Here is an 8,511-nt window from a genome sequence, read left to right as displayed (position 1 = left end):
GTTATTGCATGCCCCCCAACAGTCCCGATTTCCGGTCTGTGTCCCGCTGTACTGCCTATCCCTTCCTCTCTCCCGCTTTGCAGGGGCAGAGGAAGGGTGAGGCAAGAGCGATACTCACCTCAGGTGCAGCAGCAGCCTCCCAGACTAGCTGGGAGATCGCAATCTCCCTGTAGTCGGCTCAACATTAGGGAGGGCGAGGTCTGTCACTTCAGACCTCGCTTTACTGCTCCCTCATCACTACCTGCCAGCAAGTAATGCCAAGTGCGGGGATATGATGTCATCCCTGCGATCGGCAGCAATAGCCGACGCGTAGTGATGAGGGAGTAGCAAAGCGAGGTCTGAAGTGACAGACCTTGTGCTCCTACTGCAGGATACAGGATGGAGGCAGAAGGATGGTGGAGGAGGTAAGATATGGGGTGAAAGGTGTGGAAGGGCAGTGTATGTGTTTGTAAGCTTGTGTGTGTGTATGGGCCAGTGTGTGTAAGAGCAGTATAGGCATTTGTTAGCTGGTGTGTAAAGCAGTGTACATGTATGTGTGTGTGTGAAAGGGCAGTGTACGTGTGTGTGGGGGGGCAGTGTACATGTATGTGTGTGTACATATATGTAAGGGCAGTGTATGTGTGTAAGGGCAGTGTACATGTATGTGTGTAAGGGCAGTGTATGTGTATATATGTGTGTGTGGGCAGTGTACATGTGTGTGTGTGTGTAAGGGCAGTGTACGTGTATATGTGTGTGTGTGAGGGCAGTGTGTATGTGTGTAAGGGCAGTGTACATGTGTGTAAGGGCAGTGTGTGTGTGTGTGTGTGTGTGTAAAGGCAGTGTATGTGTGTGTTTATGGGCAGGAGTGTGTAAGGGCAGGGAACGTGTATATGTGTGTGTGTAAGGGCAGTGTACGTGCATATGTGTGTGTGTGTATGGGCAGTGTACGTGTACATGTGTATGCGTAAGGGCAGTGAATGTGTATATGTGTGTGTGTAAAGGCAGTGTATGTGTATATGTGTTTATGGGCAGGTGTGTGTAAGGGCAGTGTACGTGTATATGTGTGTGTAAGGGCAGTGTATGTGTGTGTGTAAGGGCAATGTATGTGTATACGTGTGTTTATGGGCAGGTCTGTGTAAGGGCAGTGTATGTGTGTGTGTGTACACACATATAAGGGTCCTGGGAAGGAGGCTAACATTAGCCTTTTTTCATTTAATAAAATCTCTGCTGCTGTGCACTACTCTTCCAATGATACTCAGCCTTTATGGTGGACACCTGGCTGGCTGAGAATCATGGAAGTTTTTGTTCACAGCTAGCATCTGCAGCTTTACTGTTGCTGCACTTCCCATGATGCTCTGCCAGCATCATGAAAGTAGTATGTCTGGCTGAGCCTCATGGGAATTTTATTCAATGCGTTGGTTATTTTTAATATGCATGACTGCTGAAAAAAAAACGAAGTGTGTTTTAAGTGGTGATGCACTCGTCTTATAATCGGCACCGGTGCGGGGAACTCTGATCTCTGACAGCCGGGGAAGGTCTGCGCGATGGACGCAGACAACCCCCGCTGCTAGCCACACCTCCTTCCTGCTGCAGCGGAAGTTGTCTACGCGAATCGCGTAGACATCTACACGCTGCCCCAGCTACACACCGGGGACTCAGAAGTACCGGTAAGTGGGGCGGGGGGGGACAGGAGGATCCAGGTCCCCTGCAGCTGCGGGGGATCTGGATCTTCGTCGTCTCATAGTCAGACCTATTAGAGGTCTGATTATAAGACGACCCCGATTAAAAAAACCTCGTCTTATAATCGAGCAAATACGGTATATTTAAGGATGTAGTCTATGCATTCCAAGATGAAGGATTTTTGTGTGGGGTTCATGTTTGTATCTCGAGATAAGGTATTATTGATCGCCTCTATTCCCTGTTCGTGATTAATGACAGTGTACAAGGATTAAACATCCAAAGTGGCCCACAGCCACATCCTGGGGACCATTGTATATCTCTAAGTATATTTAGTAGATGTGTGGTGTCCTTCAGAAACGCTGGGATCTTAGGGACATACTTCTATAGGAAGTAGTCTACATATTCTGATGTATTACACGTTAATGAGTCCAGTCCACTAATGATGGGTCTACCTGGAAGTTCCTTAAGGTTCTTATTAGACTTGTGCATTCATCTTCGGGCGAACATAAAACCGAGCACGGAAAGTCCGTTTTTTTGTTCATTCCAAAGGAACGTAGAACAGAATACAGTGCCGGCAAAACGTAGGTGAAGACGAAGACTCACAACCACAAAGAATCAATGCTGCTGGTTTTTTTAATTCTTAAACCGCCTTTATAAGACCAGAGCTTGCCTGAGAGATCCATTCATTTTTCGGTGTGACTGCTTTGGCAACACTGCTGTGCTGCATCTGAGCGTTACAGAGAGATATAGTTCTGTCTATATAATGAAAGACCAAAAAATTAGAGGAAGTTCTCTTCAGTGCTACTGCTGAAAAAGTAAAACTATGCACAACTGCGCTGTGCTGTTGTGTGCAATCTGCCAAAGTGCTCAAATTATTTAAATTATTAACTCAAGATTAACTATTTATATTAACTAGCAGTATTTTATTTTTAATTTGAATTTACACGGGCCTAAGAGCCTAGCCTACTACTATGCTAAGCCTAAAGCTATATTCCTTACTATTCTAAGTCCAACGCTAGGCAGACGCTCTCAAGCCCACTAAGCTAAAGTGAGGTTAAATCAGATTCAGTATATGATTTATTAATTAATATTAAGTTATATAATATTATTAATAGATTAGAATTACTTATATTATGGATTATAGATAGAATATAGATTATGAATTAGAAAGAATTACTTATATATATTATAGATTATGAATTAGAATTTATTATATTATGTTATATAATATATATTAGAAGAATTACTTATATTATGGATTATAGATAGAAGAATATAGATTATGAATTAGAATTTAGAATTACTTATATTATAGATTTATATTATATTATGTTATATAATATATTATAGATTAAGATTAAGGATTAGAATTATTTTAGTACTACAGCTAGTACCTTGAAGCTTTGCTTAGTACAGTTGTTGTCGTCACACAGTCAATCTTTGGTCTTTCATTTTTTTTTTTATATAGTTTTTTTAAACACTACACTACACACACAACACAAAATTTGAAATGGATCCTCCTTTTGGGACAAGCTCCATCTACCACCACCACTAGCACCACCACCAGTTCTAAGATGCAGCCTTTGCGTCAGTCTAGTCGGTCAAGTAGGCCAAGCCCTCGCTTATCATTTGGGGAAGCATTGTTTGAAGGATCATCAAGTAAAGGAAAGGCACCAAAAGCAGGCAGTAGTAGTAGTGCTGCTAGGCCCACAAGCTCTATGTTTTGTTACGGAAAGCCTAAAGCACCAGAAGCACATTCAAATCTCATTCCTTCGTAGGGAAAACCACCAGAGGAAGTAGAGGAGAAGAGTGGTCAGGAATCAGATTCCTCAGGGAGCAGTGTACAAATCACTAGTGCACAATTTTCCCCAGAGCCTCCACCTTCTCCGCTACGATCATCACCATCACCACCACCACCAGCAGCAGCAGCAAAACCTAGCAAATGTAAAGCAATTAGCAGTCCCACTATGGCCAGTACTGTTACCACCAGTCCCACCACCCCTAGTTCTGCCTCTGTTCATCCACCCCGAGCAGTAGGAGCAGCACCCAAGGCACACTCCAAGGCTATGCGTGCCTCAATTTGGGAGCACTTTGAAAATGTTGAAGAAGGGCGCTATGGAAAGTGCAAACATTGTGGGAAGCTAATAAGCAGAGGGAAAGTGTCTGGCCATTTTACCAGTGCTAGCATGAAGCATCACCTCAGCACTCAACACAACGCTATGCTATTGGGGAAAGATGCAGAAGTAAAGTGCAGGCAGCATAGCTGGTGGCCGTGGTACTACAACAACTAGTACCATCTCCAGAGAGAGTGGAAAAACCCCAACAGCTGCTTCTGATCCAATAGCAGCAGCAGCTAGTGCTGGCAGCCAAAGACCAAGGCAGGTTGGAGCACCCTGCCCACCCTGGAACAATTTGTGGCATTCCACTCCAAGAGGTCAATGTCCAAACAGCAGGCCAGTAACGCAACTTGTTGGTCAGTTCATTGCTGTTGGAGGGGCATCCTTCTCCATGATCGAAGGGGAGCCTTTCAAACAATTGATGGCGGCTGTGGCTCCACAATATACAGTTCCATCACGTTCCACTTTCATTAGGAACATTGTCCCCTCATTGTATTGGTCCTGTGTTTCAGCAGTGAAAGAGGACCTTTCCAAGGCTGCTGGTCAGTCTGTTCATTTCACAACAGATTTGTGGAGTGCACCTAGTGGGCAGCATGCCTTTCTTTCTTTGACAGCACACTGGTGGCAGCCCGGTGTGCCCAAGGAAGCTGCTGCAGCAGGATACCGATCATTCCTTCTCCATGCAGAAGTGATGGATGAGAAGCACACTTCCCAAAATATTCTGCATGCAATGAGGAAAATGTTTAGCCTTTGGGTGGGAGCACAGGCGGGCACCAATGTTGAAGTCGGTTTTGTGGTCACTGACGGAGGTGCCAATATGGTGAAAGCGCTGCGAGATGGTCATATTGTTGGTGTGCGCTGTGCAGCCCACATCATCCATCTTGTAGTGAAGGCAGCAATGTCAGAAGGAACTAATGTAGCAGCAGTAGTTCTGTCCCGCTGCAGAAAGATCGCTGGGCACTTTCACCATAGTGTTAAGGCTAGCCAACTTTTGAGGCAAGAGCAAGAGAGGTCAGGTCTTCCGTACACTGCCTACGACAGGATGTCAGTACGCGGTGGAACTCCACTTTAGAGATGCTGGAGAGGATTTTGGAGCAGAGGATTTTGGAGCAGCAGAGGGCAATCCATAATCTTGTCTCAGAGCATAATATTGGGATTACATCTCCATTGAATAGGGAGGATTGGACAGTGATCGCCCAGCTAGTGGCAGTCCTTAAACCATTCAGGGATGCCACTGAAACTTTAAGCTCAAACACTGCCAGTCTGGCCCAGGTAATCCCAGTGTTCTCCCATCTAGGCAGCAATGTGGATGTGTTCCTTGAAAACCGTGAGGCTGTTCAAGGTGCCACTCTACATCTTGACGTAGCAGCCATAGTCAGGAAGCTGAAGGATCTGCTAAAAGTACACCTTCGCAAACGCATGGAAGAGAGTCCCGAATTCAATGTTCTCAGTAGCTACCGGGAGCAATTGGTTAACAAGGTGCGTGACTGGCAGCGTAAAATGGGAATGCTGTCCGAGGAGGGAGAGGTGCAGGAGGAGGAAAAGAGGATGTTGTCTGCTACTCCTAGCAGCAGCAGCAGTGCCACAAGCAGCACAACACAGCTGAGTGGAGCAGCTGCGTTTTGGGAAGAGGCACTTGGGAGTATAGTTGGACCATCTGACAGAGCTAGCAGCAGAAAGGAGAGCAGTGCTGCTGAAATGGTCAAACTTTACCTCTGTGAAGTTCCTTCTGCCCCTAATGTTGATCCTCTTAGCTACTGGGATGAAAGAGTGTGTGGCCTGCACTCTCATGGGTTGCACAGCAGCTACAATCATGTCCGCCAACCACTGTTCAAAGTGAGTGCGTGTTTTCTATGACTGGAAACATACTGAGTCCACCGCGCTCACGCATGGCACCTCATCTGATGGAGCAGATTGCCTTTCTTAAATTCAATCTGCCCAAGTTGGGTTACCCAGCTCTTAGCTTGGAAAGTTAATTTTCTTTCTCTAATGTTCAAGGTAGTTTCTCCCCCTGGTAGCCAATTTACGCTAGGGCCTAGTGTCTGAGTTCTGTAAGTCCGCTCCCAAACGTCTAGGACTGACAGTCTTTGGATGCTTTGCTCTGGGGTGAAACAGATGAGCGCGTCGTCAATTGCCCACTCATTCGCCTTTCCCAATGCTGCTGCTGGTGGTGGTGGTGGTGCCAGCATCTTTTGCCAGTTCGCTTCCTGGCTAAAATCATGCCTCAAATGTCCAAAATGTTCAAGGTAGTTTCTCCCCCTGGTTGCACGTGTTTGCGGCGTGGTAACGTCTGCTACCTCCGCCGGTGTGGCTAATTTACGCTAGGGCCTAGTGTCTGAGTTCTGTAAGTCAGCTCCCAAACGCCTAGGACTGACAGTCTTTGGATGCTTTGCCCTGGGGTGAAACAGGTGAGCGGGTCGTCAATTGCCCACTCATTCACCTTTCCCAATGCTGCTGCTGGTGGTGGTGCCAGCATCTTTTGTCAGTTCGCTTCCTGGCTAAAGTCATGCCTCAAATGTCCCTAATGGTCAAGGTAGTTTATCCCCCTGGTTGCGCTTGTTTGTGGTGTGGCAACGCCTGCTACCTCCGCCGGTGTAGCCAATTTACGCTAGGGCCTAGTGTTTGAGTTCTGTAAGTCCGCTCCCAAACATCTAGGACTGACAGTTGTTTGGATGCTTTGCCCTGGGGTGAAACAGGTGAGCGGGTCGTCAATTGCTCACTCATTCGACTTTCCCAATGCTGCTGCTGGTAGTGGTGCCAGCGTCTATTCTCTGCCACTTCGCTTCCTGGCTAGTGTCATGCCTCAAATGTCCCTAATGGTAAGGGTAGTTTCTCCCCCTGGCTGCGTCTGTTTGTGGTGTGGCAACGCCTGCTACCTCCACCAGTGTAGCCATCTTACGCTAGTGCCTTGTGTCTGAGCTCTGGAAGTCCGCTGCCAAGCATCTAGGACTGACAGTTGTTTGGATGCTTTGCCCTGGGGTGAAACAGGTGAGTGGGTCGCCAATGGCCCACTCATTCGTTTTTCCATTTTTCAATGCTGGTGGTGGTGGTGCCAGCGTCTATTCTCTGCCAGTTCGCTTCCTGGCTACAGTCATGCCCAAAATGTCCCTAATGGTAAGGGTAGTTTCTCCCCCCTGGCTGCGTCTGTTTGCGGTGTGGCAACACCTGCTACCTCCGCCGGAGTAGCCAGCTTACGCTAGGGCCTTGTGTCTGAGCTCTGGAAGCCCGCTGCCTAACGTCTAGGACTGACAGTTGTTTGGATGCTTTGCCCTGGGGTAAAACAGGTGAGTGGGTCGCCAATTGCCCACTCATTCGCTTTTCCATTTCATTTTTTTCCGTCTGATACACAACCTACCAAACATAACACATAACACATATAACACAGTGACATAACACATAACACACACACGTACAAGTCACAAATCACAAGGACTTTTCCTCCTGTTATTTGCCCTGGGCTTCATTTCTACACTCACTAGCATTAACGCTATAACTCACACTTCACCCTATAACATTTTTCCATCCACATACCTGCCAACAGACCCAACTTTTTCAGGGACAGTCCTGCTTTTGTCCTGTCCCATCAAATTTAGCTAAACTAGGTATGCTAGTGCACATAGGTATAGCTGGGTAGGGTAGCACTACAACATTAAATAAATATAATAAAGTAAATAATAAATATAACTTTAAAATAAAATTAAATAAACCCCTATTTTTTTTTAACACCCATTAAAATTAAAATATTATTTAGACATAATACATTTTTAACCAACACAGTGCACTGCTAATAATCTTAAACATAACCGTACATTAACCCTAAGCAATTTTTTAGTTCTTGTCCAACATTTTTCCATTCGCATACCTGCCAACACACCCAACATTTTCGTGGACAGTCCTGCTTTTTTCCAGTCCTGTCCAGTAAAAGTTGGGTTGTTGCAAAGTATGCCATTATAAATAGGTAACAAATGTTAGGCATGTATTTAAAAGTGGTCCAAAATCAATTTAAAAATGTAAAATAATCCCTATTCTTTTATTAAACATCTATGGATGTGTGACTGTGTATGATAAAAAGGAGGCCAAGTTCCTTGGAGCATTTGTCTAGGTCTCAGACAAGACAACTGCTCGGAGGAACTTGGCCCTCAGTTTCGGGCAATGTGTATTGTGTACACCTCGGATAGCACCATGAAGGTACGTGTGTGCGACTCTATTGGTGGTTTCGGCAGGGGGCTCACCTGCCATCAACGAATGAAGTGCATTCTGCAGTTCTGCAATTCATTTGATGAGATTGACGAAGATGAAACGAGCACAAAGAAGATAATTATACTCCTTTTTGTTTAAAACCCCCGACTCCAGGCCTTCTTCTAGTATCCCATATAATATTACACTAAAATCTTTAGTTGGGTCCTTACTTAATTTTTTATATGTAGTGGTATCACCCAGTATCCTGTTAGCTTCCTTAATGTAATATGAACGGTCCATCACGACCGTAGCGCCTCCCTTGCCCGCTTGTTTTACAACCAGGTTATGGTTCTCCTTAAGGGTGCGTAAGGCAAGCTGTTCTTCTTTACTGAGATTATATGATTTGTGTTTATGTACCAGTTTTTCCATGTCTTTAAGTACTAGGTCTGTGAAAACCCCAATATGTTCAATCTTTTCATTATAGGGAAAGAATTTGGATTTAGGTCTGAGATTGGTGTGTGTGAACTGATCCGTGGCACTATCCTTCATGGTGTCC

The sequence above is a fragment of the Sceloporus occidentalis genome, unplaced genomic scaffold, assembly GCF_023333645.1.
Source record: "Sceloporus occidentalis isolate IW3139 unplaced genomic scaffold, rSceOcc1.0.p SCAF_130, whole genome shotgun sequence".
Taxonomy (NCBI): domain Eukaryota; kingdom Metazoa; phylum Chordata; class Lepidosauria; order Squamata; family Phrynosomatidae; genus Sceloporus; species Sceloporus occidentalis.
This window is presented reverse-complemented; position numbering follows the sequence as displayed.